The following is a 16229-nucleotide window of genomic DNA, read 5'->3' as shown; positions in this document are numbered from 1 at the left end:
CTAAACTGATGGGAAAAGCAACCATTTACCTTTGCCAACAGTTTTCATAATTGACCCCCTTATTAACCGTTGGAAATAGCCCAATTTGTAGTAGTGAGTGCTTCGAGAAGTATCAAAAGAAACAACAGTAGCTAAACTTTGGCTCAAGCTGGAACATCTTTACATGGTAAAATCCTTGGTCAATAGATTATTCTTGAAATAGAAACTTTATTCTTTTAAAATGACAGTTAGGAAAAATGTTGAAGATCATTTGGATGATTTCAACAAGATCATTCTTGATCTAGAGAACATAAAGATCAAGATTGAAGATGAGGACCAAGCAATCATTGCTCTAAACTCTTTGCCCACTGAAAGTTATGAACATTTTGTGGACACCATGATGTATGGCAAGGATTTCTTGACATTAAAAGAAGTGTAAAAAAAAAAACACATATGTCTAAGGAGATCAAGAAGAGATCAAAGCTTAAAGATGACATCTCAGGTGAAGGATTGGTGGTTCGAGGAAAAGCCTTCAAGAAGGAAAACAATGAGAAGCAAGACTCGAATAAGGAAAAGACAAATTCAAAGGCCAAGAGGAGATGTTACATATGTAACCAAACTACCCATCTGAGGAGAGACTATCTAATTTTCAAGAACATACCAAAATAAAAATGGCAATGCAGACATTGTGTCTGATTGTGTAGATAGTGATGGTGAGAGTGCTAGGGTCCTTGGTGTTTCAAAAGGACAATCTGATCTAGGATGGATCCTAGACTCCAGTTGTTCTTTTCATGTATGCCCAGAAAGAAGTCAATTCCATGACTATCAAGAAATCAAGGCATGCTCTGTGAAGCTTGGTGACAATAGAGCCTGTGCCATTTTTGGAATTGGTACAATGAAATTGGTCTTAGATGGAGGATTGGAGATTAATTTGAAACAGGTAAGGCATGTTTTTGAGATTAAGAGTGTTGCCCCTGAATTCGCCCAAAATGCGTGGACCAGTCGAAAAGGGACACGTGGATCAGATAACTTGTAAATATTTGATAAGTCTTTGTACGCCACAAGGAAGCACCCTGGGCATAGGTCCCGGAGGAGGCACCCGGAGTACAAGGTACTCCCGGAAGCCCGCATAGCATGAAGCCTCTCCGGGATGTGTCAGGCCTCTCCTGAGCAATCAAGTCGCATTTAATGCCGCATGGGAGGAAGCGTGTTGAGACTGTAACACGCAATAAAGTCTGACGGCACAACCCCCAAACAGCAGCGCCACAGTAATGATCATTTAAGTCTAGCGACGGCTACTCTGCGAAGAGTCACGTCAATCACAAGGCAAAAAGGACATTCCTCATAAAAACCCTACAGCACCTAGGGATTTGACCATGCATCACCCATGGTATATTCATTGGGAATACCCAACTTTATGGATACTTACAGATACGTTTGTAAGAACAATTCTAGGGATCACCCCACCAAAACACTATAAATACCCCCTCAAAGCTCATTTAATGGGGTCGAGAATCTTGGGTTGCATATGAGCAAGAAGAGAAAATACTCACCAAGAACATTCTCTGTATTTATGAGGACAACATTCCCTCAAGTGTGGAATCTGTATTAAATATATCCATTAATAACAAAGACTCGTGGACTAAGGCTCATTAACGCCCCAACCACGTAAAAATCCTCATCTTACTTTCTTACAGCTCACTACTATAATTATATTTTAATAGTTGCCGAAAATCTCGGTCAACATTTTGGTGCTTTCATTGAGAGCTGAGGAAAGCTGCTACATAACACGCATTTGACTTCACAAGAATGGTGGAGACAAGAAGTACACGTCATCCTCGCCCTCTGGAAGATGCTCAAGATCCAAATGAGGAAGATGTGGCCTCAAGAGCGGCAGAGGAGTCCGAGGAAGAAGAAGAAATAGTCCCCGACGAGGACTACGAGGGGAACCTCGACGAGTATGCCTATGACAAAGGAAGTTACTCAGAGCTGGTGCTCCTCAGACAAAAAGCTATCGATCATGAAGCCGAGATCGAAGCTCAGAAAGCGAAAAACCAAAAAATGCAAGAAGTGATGCTAGCCATGCAGAAAGCCATGGAGGCAGCTGGTATTCACGTGCACCCCAAGGCAATGACCGCTGGGCTCAACAGAGAGCCAGCGACGTCTTCGCCTAATTCCCAGCAGCAAAAATCTAGGGAACCTAGCCCTATAAAGTACCCTGCTGAGGAAAATCAAACAAGGAACCCTACTTCTACCCCTGGGCGAAAGAAAAAGGGGCAGGATCCGCGAAAGGTCCGCTCGGATTTCCCTAAAGGGAAAGGTCCGCAGAGGGGCAAGCCCCAAAGAGGGAGTCTTGGCCCTCAGGATCGAGGGGACCGAAAAAGCGTTTCTGTGCACCAAGAACCAGGGGGTAGAGGAAGAAGAGGACAGAGATGTCCTCCCATTGATCTGAGAAATCAAATCAATGGGAATCAAGGTGACCTCCGGGATCACCTTGACCAAAAAAGATACAGGCCCATGGTTTCCTCGGGTACGTTAAACGAAGGGATTATGGCAGAATTCGCCATACTTCAAAAAGACATTGCTCGAGTCTCCCGGAGGCAGAAGGGAGACGACTCCGACTCGGACAGCGAGGATCGGGAGCCATGTGCCAAGCATATCTTGGAGGCGGAGCTCCCTAAAAATTTCAAGATGCCCGAAATGGCGGCATATACCGGGAACTCCAATCCCAGTGACCACCTGTCACGGTTCAACCGTGTCATGACAGTCATGCGGGTCAGCAATGATGCCAAATGCCTATGCTTCCCCCTCACTCTGAGCGGATCAGCGGAGGAATGGTTCAAAAAGCTGGAACCAGGATCCGTGGGCTGTTGGAACAAACTCCAAACCAACTTCCGGAGACAGTTTGTCGCCGCCAGAAAGGTTAACTTGGAGGTTAGTGCCTTGACCAACATCAAGCAACTGCCCACCGAGACCTTGAAGAATTACATCAAGAGGTTCCGAGAGGAAGCCTCGAAGACCAAGAAGGTTGATGACGGACAACAGCTTGCACTTCTCCAAGCAGGAAACGGCACTGGGACTCCCTTCTGGAATGAGTTGCAGCAAGAGGGTGCTGCTAGCCTCCAGGACTTCCAGAAAAAGGTCCAAAAGTATATTAACCTCGAAGAAGCCCATATCGTGGCTTATGGAGGCAATTATCCCACCGAGATAGCAGGATACATGCCAGGAGTGTCGCCCTCGGGTACTGCCCCGACCGCAACTCCATAAGTGAGTGGCATACAGTTCTCTGCTACCCCCGGGTACAGCCAGGGCCAAGCTTTGGCGCCAGCATCTTCCCATTATGGCAACCCGTCCGGAGTGAATGGACAAGCTCCTTCACAGGCTGCCCCGACTGCTAGCTTAACAGGCCCTACCCAGGGGTCGATGAGCAAAAGGTCCTCCAAGGGCAGCACCCGAACGGGAGAGAAGCGCCAGAAGAAGGGGTACACACCCCAATATACTCAGTACACGGAGCTATCGGACTCCCAGGAACATGTATACTTTGCCACTAGGCAAAATACGCACCACCGGAGACCACAGCCATTGTACAAAGACAGCTCCCGGAGAGATCCGAGTAAAAGATGCGAGTACCACAACGACATTGGTCATAGCACCAATGAGTGTAAGAATCTCAAAGACGAGATTGAAAATCTAATCCGTTTGGGCCACCTCTATGAGTGGATCAAAAATAGGTTGCCCCACCTTAATCCAGGGCAGGTGGCCGGGGGTATGCCTCTGGGAACACCAGGGGTTACAGCAGGAGTATTGGCTCCAGCTGCTCCCGCAGGTGACGCCCAGCATATTCCCGGGCTACCGCCCCGACCTAATGGGCGGGTAGCCATGATCTCCGGAGGTCCCCATATCGGAGGAAACACTCGCAAGGAGCGAAAACGATACGCCGAGGCCGCGAAGCACAATGAGGTATGGGAAGTTACTCAACTCCCAGCTCAAAGGCCTCGGCTAATGGACCAACCCATCACGTTCACGGAAGAAGACGCTAAGACGGTGCGTTTTCCTCACCACGACCCGCTGGTCATAGAGACCCCCATCGCAAATAAAGTGGTGGCTAGGGTCTTAATTGACAATGGGAGTTCCGTGAACCTGCTCTTCAAAGAAGTCTTCACTGCGATAGGATTGACTGACCGGGACCTCTCGCCTAGTGGGTCACAGCTCACGGGGTTTAACGGGACGACGCTTATCCCAATGGGAAAAGTAAGGCTCCCGGTTACCCTGTGCCCGGATACCCCCCAGAGCACATTTAAATATTGCACCTTCGTGGTGGTAGACTGTCCGACAGCCTACAACGCGATCCTTGGCCGGCCGGCCCTAGTGGACTTCGGTGCAGTTACTTCAATCCGACACTTGTGCCTAAAATTCCCTACCCATGAAGCCGGAGTCGGAACTGTGAGGGGAAATCAAGGAGAAGTCAGGCAATGTTACAATGTTGCCACCCACCTACCTGTACTCATGGTCCGGGAGTCTCCTGAGATAGAGAAAGCTGAAGAGGATGAGTTGGATCCTCGCATAGGATCCGAAAGGGTCGTGGAACCAATGGAGGACGTCGAAGAAATACCAGTGTGCGACGACGACTCCACCAAAGTACTCCGGATAGGGAAGAGCCTGGATCCGGAGGAAAAGGACAAAATAATAAAAACACTGAAGGGCGCCATCAACATCTTTGCATGGCGCCAAGAAGACATGACCGGCATAAGCCCTCATGTCATCACACATGTACTCAATGTCAACCCGAACATGCCCCCTGTACAGTAAAAGAGACGCCCGCTCGACTCGGTGAAAGCCGAGGCCTTAGAGAAAGAGGTGGACAAACTTTTGTCCAGCGGCATGATCCGCGACGTATACTATCCGGAATGGCTGGCCAATCCGATCCTGGTGCCCAAGCCGAACGGGACTTGGCGAGTTTGTATAGACTTCACAGATCTAAACAAAGCCTGTCCAAAGGACTGCTTCCCGCTACCCAGGATCGACCAGATGGTAGACGCCACGTCCGGATTTAAACTGCTGTCTTTCATGGATGCCTATGCTGGGTACAACCAAATAAAAATGCATACGGCAGACCAGGAGTGCACTAGCTTCAGGACCGATAAGGGGGTATACTGCTACCTAGTCATGCCTTTCGGACTGAAAAATGCCGGAGCAACCTATCAAAGAATGGTTAACCGGATGTTTAAAAGCCTCCTGGGACGAAACATGGAGGTATATGTGGACGACATGCTCGTCAAATCCAAAGCATGCAACAGCCATGCAAGCGACTTAGAAGAATGTTTCGAAGTCGTCCGGAGATACGGTATGAAGCTCAACCCAAAAAAGTGCACCTTTGGGGTCAAGTCAGGAAAATTCCTGGGCTTCATAGTCAGCCAAAGGGGGATCGAAGCAAACCCGGAGAAAATCCAAGCTCTCCTGGACATGCCATCCCCCAAGAAGCATAAAGACGTGCAGAGCTTGACCGGAAAGGTAGCCGCACTGAGCCGCTTTATCTCACGATCCACGGACAAGTGCATACCCTTCTTCAACGTACTAAAGAAATGCCAAAAGTTCGAATGGTCGGATGAATGCGAGGAGGCATTCAAGATATTAAAAGACCACATGGCCAAACCTCCTATCCTATCGAAACCCGTCCTTGGAGAAGACCTGTTCCTTTACTTGGCCGTCTCCGAGCACGCGGTCAGCGCAGCCCTGGTCCGGGAGGAAGAAAAAATTCAGCACCCCGTGTACTATGTCAGTAAGCGCATGATAGGGGCCGAGACAAGGTACTCGGTCATTGAAAAATTAGTATTCTGCCTCCTGATGGCATCAAGGAAGCTGAGGCCATACTTCCAGGCCCATCCGATCAAAATCTTAACCAATCATCCGCTCCGGCAAGTTCTCCAGAAGCCTGAAGCATCCGGAAGACTCCTCAAGTGGGCAATGGAGCTAAGTCAATTCGACTTAAACTACGTACCCCGGATTTCCATAAAAGGCCAAGCCTTGGCAGATTTCATTACCGAATGCAATGAAGCCGAGGCAACAGCTAATACGCCGGTACCACCAATCCCCACCTGGAGGGTGTTTGTAGACGGAGCTTCTAATGAGAACGGTTCGGGAGCCGGAGTGGCTATGATATCACCAACTGGACTGCGGCTCCAGGCAGCACTCCGATTTAACTTTACAGCTTCAAACAATGAGGCCAAATATGAAGCCTTGATAGCAGGACTGAAATTGGCAAAAGCTGTAGGAGCCAAAAGAGTCGAAGTCTACAGTGACTCTCAACTGGTCGTAAACCAGGTTTCCGGAGAATACCAAACTCGCGGCGAGCGGATGGCCGCGTACGTAACAATAGTCCGAGAACTGCTCCACGAGTTCGCGGACTACAAAATAGAAAGGATCCCCCGAGAAAAGAACGCTCACGCGGACTGTCTGGACCAAAATGCGTGGACCAGTCAAAAAGGGACACGTGGATCAGATAACTTGTAAATATTTGATAAGTCTTTGTACGCCACAAGGAAGCACCCTGGGCATAGGTCCCGGAGGAGGCACCCGGAGTACAAGGTACTCCCGGAAGCCCGCATAGAATGAAGCCTCTCCGGGATGTGTCAGGCCTCTCCTGAGCAATCAAGTCGCATTTAATGCCGCATGGGAGGAAGCGTGTTGAGACTGTAACACGCAATAAAGTCTGACGGCACAACCCCCAAACAGCAGCGCCACAGTAATGATCATTTAAGTCTAGCGACGGCTACTCTGCGAAGAGTCACGTCAATCACAAGGCAAAAAGGACATTCCTCATAAAAACCCTACAGCACCTAGGGATTTGACCATGCATCACCCATGGTATATTCATTGGGAATACCCAACTTTATGGATACTTACAGATACGTTTGTAAGAACAATTCTAGGGATCACCCCACCAAAACACTATAAATACCCCCTCAAAGCTCATTTAATGGGGTCGAGAATCTTGGGTTGCATATGAGCAAGAAGAGAAAATACTCACCAAGAACATTCTCTGTATTTATGAGGACAACATTCCCTCAAGTGTCGAATCTGTATTAAATATATCCATTAATAACAAAGACTCGTGGACTAAGGCTCATTAACGCCCCAACCACGTAAAAATCCTCATCTTACTTTCTTACAGCTCACTACTATAATTATATTTTAATAGTTACCGAAAATCTCGGTCAACAAAGAGAAATTTGATCTCTGTTGCTATCCTGGATCATGAAGGGTGTTCAATCAAGATAGTGAATGGTGTAATGAAGGTGATGAAAGGATCAATGGTTATAATGAGAGGATCATCAATAAATGGCATATATGTTCTGCAAGGAAGTACCATGAAAAAGCAAAGTCAATGCCACTATAAAAAAAAACAATGCTGCAATGACATGGCACAAGAGGCTTGGCCACATAAGTAACAAAGGTCTTAGAATTCTACACCAGAAAGGAGTTTTTGGCAATATGTACTTAGAAAATCCACCAGGGTAAAGTTTGGAGTTGGGGAACACAACACCAAAGGAATTATAGACTATATGCACTCAGATCTCTAGGGACCATCCAGGACAATGTCTAGAGGAGGAACCAGGTACTTCATTTCTTTTATTGATGACTTCTCTAGAATAGTATGGGTGTATGTCTTGAAAACCAAAGATGAAGCTTTTCCAAAGTTCAAGGAGTTCAAGGTATTGCTTGAGAATCAAACTGGAAAAAGGATCAAGAAGCTAAGGACTGATAATAGTCTTGAGTTTTGTGCATACTTGTTCAAGTATTTTTGTAAACATGAGGGGATTGGAAGGCATCTGTCTGTGATAAGAACACCACAACAGAATGGGCTAGCAGAAAGGATGAATAGGTGTTACGAAAAATATATGAATAGCTACGCAAGTGCACGTAATCAAGCAGTACTCACACAAGTGAGGTCGATCCCACGGGGAATTGAACTGAATACCACTAAATTAGACTTATATTTCTATTTGACAAACAATAATTTTTTTGTTGAAGATAAAAAAAAAAAACAAAGAAGAACCAGAAAATAAAATTAAGCAATAAAACTGTATTTAATCAAGGATGAGAAATCAGGAAAAAAAAATTATGTTGATTTAATTACCCAATTGTTAATGCTAATTATTATTCTCTTTCTCAATGTGAATGACAGATTATAAAAATTAACCTAACTCTTTTCATATCTTTTAAGTCCTAAATCATATGTTATTTAATCATCTCTGAAATAGACTAACATATAATCAACATTAAGCAATAATCTCAATGTCACTTAGGCTATGCAAATACTTTCGTTTCACATCAAAACCTAGTTTATCCAATTTTAGTATTCTCAATTTTCACTTTTCAAATTTTGAATTGGGATCATAAAGCATCCAAAAAGTAATCATTCTTAAATATGTAATTAAACACAAATATATAAATTCACAATCAAGAAATGAGAAATATGTTGGGTTTTATGCCCTAAATAAAACTCATTTCAATATAATCAGATTTACTTATTAATATAGATCAGAAATAACATTTAATGTTGCATGGTTCACATGATTTATTTCATGATTATATGTACATAATGTATAAATTCATCTGAAACCCTTTTCACATACTTGATCCTGTTTATTGTGCCGTCAACACATTGGAAAGTAAACATGACTATGTGAATGAAGTTTCCTAGATTTATCAGACATAGGGTTTTACTGATATGATAATCTACAACAGAGTTTACTTGCATTTGGAGAAATGCTATGTTCTTTCCAGAGCATTGGTTAAAGTAAAGCTCAGGTTGGATGCATGGAGTATGCATCGGAAGGGACCGATATTGAACTTTGACTTAGATTTATTAAACTTACCGTAATATCTATTCAAGTCAATATCGCCTAGTTGATCTTAGATCAAATGATCTTAATCCTGATATGATTAGGCTCAATCTCGAGAGGCTATTCGTGTTCTTTGATTTGTTAGTTAAGCCTACTTTTAGGTCAGGGTGATATGTACATTTTGGGAACACGGTAGTGCAATTGAGTGGGAGGGCTATCATAAACATGGAATCTATAGCTTCTATCTGGCGAATAGTAAGCAAAGGAGGATCTCCTTCGAGCTTGACCAAACGAACATAAATGGTGGAGTACTCATTTCACATAAGCTGAAATATCATTTATACGGGGTCAAGTGTTTTAAGGAATAAATACATTGTAGGGTGTAACGGTAATTTAATCCCTTTACAGTGTAGATCATTCATATAGAGGATCATTGATCACATTAGGATTATAACAATGGATAACTAATGATGTGTCTATATGGTGGAACATATAGAGAATTCTATATACTGAGAGTGCAATTCTAAGTTCTATGCGTGGATTCAACGAAGAATTAATAAGTTAGTGAATTTTAGTAATAAATTCTTGATCTACTTATTTGAAGCTCGGTTATATAGACCCATGGTCCCCGCACTAGTTGAGATAATATTGCTTGTAAGACTCATATAATTGGTTTTGATTAATCAATTGTAATTCTCAATTTAGACTATGTCTATTTGTGAAATTTTCACTAAGTAAGGGCGAAATTGTAAAGAAAGAGTTTATAGGGGCTTATTTGTTAATTATGATACTTTGTATGGTTCAATTAATAAATATGATAAATGACAATATTATTTAATAATTATTTATAGTTATTAAATAGTTAGAATTGGCATTTAAATGGTTGAATTAGAAAATTGGCGTTTTTGAGAAAATGAGATGCAGAAAAGATAAAACTGCAAAATTGCAAAAAGTGAGGCCCAAATCCACTAGTATAGGGCCGACCACTTTTATAGGAATTTACCTCTGATATTTTCATTATTTTAATGCCAAATAATTCAAACCTAACCCTAGTGGAATGCTATAAATAGATAGTGAAGGCTTCAAGAAAATTACACTTTTTTTTCTGACACTTTTTGAATCAGAAAAAACCTGAGCCTTCTCTCTCCCTATCTTTGGCCGAACCCACTCTCTCTCTCTCTTCCTCTTGAATTTCGAAATCCTTAGTGTATGAGTAGTGCCCACACACAGCAAGTGATACCTCAATCATAGTGAGGAAGATCGTGAAGAAAGACTTTCAGCAAGAAGGAGTTTCAGCATCAAAGATTCAGAGAAAGAGATCCAGGTTCAGATATTGATAATGCTCTGCTACAGAAAGGAATCGAGGGCTAGATATCTGAACGGAAGGAGTCATATTATTCCGCTGCAGCCAATGTAAGGTTTCCTAAACTTTATATGTGTTTATTTCATCGTTTTAGAAAGTTCATATTTAGGGTGTTAATGAAACATACTTGTGAGTAGATCTAAGATCCTGGTAGAATAAATTCCAAAAAAATAGTCATTATCATTAACTAAAAATAATGTCAATCAACATTCATCATCTCTCCAAATAGGAGTTTAGTTCATAAAATCCATAATAACATCCATAATGAAATCAAAAACAAAATTTAACATAGAAATCAAGAGTGTAAGAAAGAACTAGTTGGTGATTGTGCTACGGATCGCCACAATTGCTTCCTCTGCCTCCTTCTTTCACTTCTGGGTCCAATTTCTGACCCCTTTCCTGTTGGAATATATTTTACCAGGATCTAGATTTACTAACAAGTATGTTTTAAACATCCTAAACATGAACTTCTAAAACGATATAAAATAAACACATAAAAGGTATGAGAAACCTTACAGTGGTTGCAGCAGAATTAAATGACTCCTCCTGCTCAGATCTCTAACCCTTGTATCCTTTCTGTAGCAGAGTATCACCAAGATCAAAGCCCAATTCTCCTTCTCTTGAATTTGGATTCTTCATAGCCTTACACACTATGATTGAGTACCACTTGATGTGTGTGGGCACTTACTCTATCACTATAGGTTTCGAAATTGAAGAGAGAAAGAGAGAGAGAGAGAGAGAGAGAGAGAGAGAGAGAGAGAGAGAGAGAGAGAGAGAGAAGGATTCAAAATTGGTAGAGAAGATGGCTCTAGTTTTTGACTGAAGGAAAGTGTTTGCATCAACTTTTCCTTTGAGTCCATCACTACCTATTTATAGGAATCCAACTAGGGTTAGGTTAGAATTATTTGGCATTAAAATATTGAAAAAAATAAATGGTAAATTAGCCCTTAAGTGGTCGGCCATGGATATGGGCCCCACTTTGCAATTTTGCCATTTTTCAACTATTTATCTTATTTTCTCAAAAATGTCATTTTTCTAATTCAACCACTTAAATGTCAAAACTAATTATTTAATAATTAAAAATTAATTATTAAATAAAATTGTCATTTAATACATTTATTAATTAGACTTAATAAAGTTTCTTAATTAAGAAATAAACCCCAGAATCTCCTTTCTTCACAATTAAGCCCTAGCTTAGTGAAAATTCATAAACTAGACATAGTCTAATTTTTAGAATTATAATTGATTAATTAAAATTAGTTGACTGAGTCTTACAAGCAGTATTGTCTCAACTAGTATGGGGACCATGAGCCTATATAACCGAGCTTCCAATAACCAGATCTGGAATTTACCAAGTAAATCCACCAACTTATTAATTCCTCATTGCATCCACCATAGAACTTGGAATTGCACCCTCAGTTACGTAGAACGCTCTATATGTTCCACGATATAGAAACGCTATTAATTAATCATTGTTATAATACCAATAATTAATGATCCTCTATAGATGATTTACATTGCATAGGGATTAATTTACCGTTACACCCTTCAATGTATTTTATCCTTAAAACACTTAGCCACCTATAAATGATATTTCAGTGAACTAACATAATCACTGAAATGAGTACTCAACCATTTATCTCTGTTTAGCCAAGCTCAAAGGAAATCATCGGTTCACTTCTATGTCCAGAGAGAAGCTATAGATTTCATATATATGATTAGCGCTCCCACTCAATTGTACTACCATGTTCCCAAAATGTACGTATCACCCAGACCAAAAAGTACGCTTAACTAACAAATCAAAGAACATAAATAACACTCTTGAGATCGAACCTAACCATGTCAGCATTAAGATCATTTGATCTAGGATCAACTAGGTGATATTGAATTGAATAGATATTACGGTAAATTTATCATATCTAATCCAAGTTCAATATCGGTCCCTTCCAATGCATACTCCATGCATCCAACCCAAGCTTTACTTTAACCAATGCCATGGAAAGGACATAGCACTTATCCAAGGTGCAAGTAAACTATGTTGTAGATTATCAAATCAGTTAAACCCTGTGTACTGATAAATCTAGGAATACATTTAACCACATAATCTTGATTACTTTCCACTGTGTTGATGACACAACAAACAAGAACATTAATGTGATAAGGATTTAGATGAATTTATAAATCAAATAAACATATAAATGATCACATGAACCAAATGACATACTAAATAAGTGATGAAAATACTTCTATATTTTTTATTGATAATTGAATGGTAAAGATTACATTGAAATAGAGTTTTATTTAGGGCACAAAGCTCAACATTTCCTTCTAAAACAAAAGCCCCTTAAATAGAAATTAGGGTTGCTACCTCTAAATGGCGAAAGTCCAAAACTGCCAAAAATTCTCGTGTTTAGCCCATAGTCTCGACTACATAAAGCCTAGTCGCGACCATAGGCAAAACACAAAAATCATGCTTTCTGCCTACTCCATAGTCGCGACCATGAAAAAGGGTCGTGACCATAGAAAATGGTGGTCGCGACAATTGAAGCAAATTGCCAACTTCAGCATCTATCAGTAAAATATGGATAACTTTCATATACAAACTCCAAATGAGTTGATTCTAGATGCGTTGGAAAGCTAAAAAAGAGATTTAAAACTTCTATGCTTTGACTTTTCCCAAAATCTAAACATAACATAGTTGAATTAAGGCTTGAAGTTTCAGCTTTATTTTTTGGCAAAATTTTCTCTATTCTATAGATTGTTGTTTTTTGAAATTTGATCAATTTGTACAATCCAAGTGTCAAAACCTGGAACCAAAGAAAACGAGCATAATTCTATTCCAAAAATAATAACAAAGAAGACAAACAACTATAAAAAGTGACCGAAAATGTAGGCTAAAAGTAACCTAACAACATGACCCTATTAGAAAGGGTAAGATGCATGATCATCAGCTCTGGGTTGCCCAAGAATTTCGTGTGGTTACTGCTTGCTACTTGATCAACAGATGCCCCTCATCTGCTATCAAGTTTAAAACCCCCCATGGAAGCTTGGATAGGACACAATGCAACCTATGGTCACTTGAGGGTATTTGGATGTGTGGCCTATGCTCATGTTAAGCAAGATAAACTTGAAGCTAGAGCTAGAAAGTGCATCTTCATTGGATATCCAAATGGTGTAAAGGGGTACAAACTTTAGATCATTGAACTTGGGAATCACCAGAAGTATTTTGTCACCAGAGATGTAGTGTTTGAAGATAACAGAATGTACAAGGATACACTGCAATCTACTACTAGTTCAATAAGAGAAAGAACTAAGGATGTTCAGTTTTAGGTGGAGTCACCAGTAAGAACACACCATATCACACTTGCTACAACAGAAGAACAAGAAGCAATAGATAGTGCATCTGACCCTGATGAAGATAGCAACATGGATTATGAATTGGTGAGAGATCGTAAGAGGAGAGCCATAAAACCACCATTGAGATATGGCATTGCAGATGTAGTACACTATGCGCTGAACATTGCAGAAGTTGGTGATTTTGAACCTAAGACCTATGAAGGGGCCACAAGATGCAGTGATGGCCCAAGGTCTAGAATTCTGCTATGGATGATGAGATCGATTCCCTTAAAAGAAACAAGGCCTGGATCTTGGCTAAAGCTCTTGTTGGCAGAAAGGTTGTGAGTTGTAAATGGATTCTTAAATAAAAAAAGGTATACCAGGGATAAAAATGGCAAGGTACAAAGCCAGACTAGTTGCTAGAGGTTTCACAGAAAGAGAGGGTATTGATTACAATGAAATATCCTCTCTTGTGGTGAAACACACTTCAATAAGAATATTGACTCTTGTTGCAGTGGAGGATCTAGAACTAGAACAACTTGATGTAAAGACAACATTTCTACATGGTTATCTTGAGGAACAAATCTTGATGAAACAACCACTAGGTTATGAAGAAAAAGGGAAAGAAGATCATGTCTGTCTACTAAGAAGGTCCCTTTATGGTTTATAACAGTCTCCCTGATAATGGTACAAACGATTTGATGACTATGTGATCAAAGCTGGCTTCAAAATGAGTGCTTTTGACAGCTGTGTGTATGTAAAAAATGAGAAGTGCCCTGTATTTCTACTTCTCTATGTAGATGACATGCTTATAGCTAGCAAAAGCATGAATGAAATAGACAAAGTAAAGAGGTTGATGCACAAGGAATTTGAGATGAAAGACATTGAAATTGAAAGAGAGAGGAAGAAAAGAACTCTGAAACTATCTCAAAGCAGCTACACTGCCAAAATTCTAGAAAAATTTGGGTTTGATGATGTGAAACCAGTTAGCACACCCTTATCCCAACAATTCAGATTGTCATGCTCACAAACATCAATCACAGATGAAGAATGCAACTACATAGAAACTATTCCATACACAGGTGTACTTGGCAGCATCATGTACATCATGGTTTGCACTAGACCTGATATTTGTCATGGAGTTAGTGTGGAGAGCAGATTTATGAGCAAACCAGAACAAGAACATTGGAGGGTTGTCAAGTGGATTATGAGATACCTAAAAGGAACTATCAACACTGGATTAGTATATGGCTTGAATTCAAACAGAGGAGAAGGTGTTTTAGGCTATGTCGATTCAGATTATGCTGGGGACCTGGACACAAAGATATCCCAAACAGGCTATGTATTCATGTTAAATGGCTGCACCATCAGCTGGAAGGCCAACTTGCTAACAATTGTTGCCCTATCCACAACTGAGGCAGACTATATTGCCTGTACAGAAGCAATTAAAGAAAATTTCTGGCTAAAGGGAATCACAAGAGAATTAGGCATTGACCAGCAAAATATCAACATTCTCTATGATAGTCAGAGTGCATTACATCCCAGTAGGAACCAAGTGTTCCGTGAAAGGACCAAGCACATAGATGTTAGGTTACATTTTATCCAAGATGTAATAAATGATGAAAAGGTCAAGCTTTGCAAGGTTTCAACTGAGGAAAATGCAGTTGATATGTTAACCAAAAATCTTGCAACATTCAAGTTCCAACTTTTCTAAAATTGCTCAATGTCACTGATACCTGAAGTTAGTGATGGTTTTTTGTTTTTGCACAGTTGTAATTCTTGTAACAATGTATTAATAGTCAAAGTGGAAATTTGTTAGTTTTGTATGCCTACTAATACTTATATACACGCACTCGGACATTAACTGTCATAACTGTTTTTGACAGTTATGTTAGTTAGTTCATTCTAGTTGCCTAAGTGTATAAATAGTCTCTATGCCTACTTGTAATCGATTCACTTTGTAATAAACACTCAATAGTAATATAGCTATATTTTTTCTCTCTAGTATTTTGTCTTATACAATTCGAGTTCTTGGTAAGAAGGTTCAATTTGTGAACTTGGTTTGTTCGGGCTTAAAAGAAGGTGGTTTCTGCTGGTATGATTGAATGTTTGGCTCAACAATTACTCTGCTTTCTTATAAAGTTAACCAACTGGCAACTGCTTTTATCATGGAGTATTATAAATAGGTAAGGAGTCTTTTTGTATCTGGTTTTTCATTATTGAAAAGTGTACTACGTTGTAACTAGAAAACTAAAGAAGAAAAGGCTTCGAATGCTGAGAGAAAGGGGAAACTAAAAGATGGTGTACCCGAGTAGTGTATGCGTGAATCAGGATATAACTTGGTTCGATGCTTCGAATGCTCAAGTGTGCTCCTGGTTATATGTATATGTATTGTGTTCTTGTATCTTCTTGATTATAGAAGTATTAACTTATTGCTGAATCAGGATATAACTTGGTTCGATGCTAGGTGTGATCTGGTCATTGTTCACTGAGTTTTACTTGTTTGAATTCTCTTTCTGTGTATCCTTTTATAATATTTTACTTTTTATTTTTCGCACTCCCCATAATTCTTATGTCTCGAAATAGACTTTTTGCTGTTATATTATTTTTGTTTTCTTGCATATAAGATGCTTTCTTTTTTGTTTGTTGTGTTGTTGATAATATTTATCCATTAATTAATGTACACAACCTTTACAATAAAACAC

Source organism: Cannabis sativa, chromosome 1 (assembly GCF_029168945.1).
Source record: "Cannabis sativa cultivar Pink pepper isolate KNU-18-1 chromosome 1, ASM2916894v1, whole genome shotgun sequence".
Lineage (NCBI taxonomy): Eukaryota > Viridiplantae > Streptophyta > Magnoliopsida > Rosales > Cannabaceae > Cannabis > Cannabis sativa.
Note: the sequence above shows the minus strand (reverse complement) of the source record.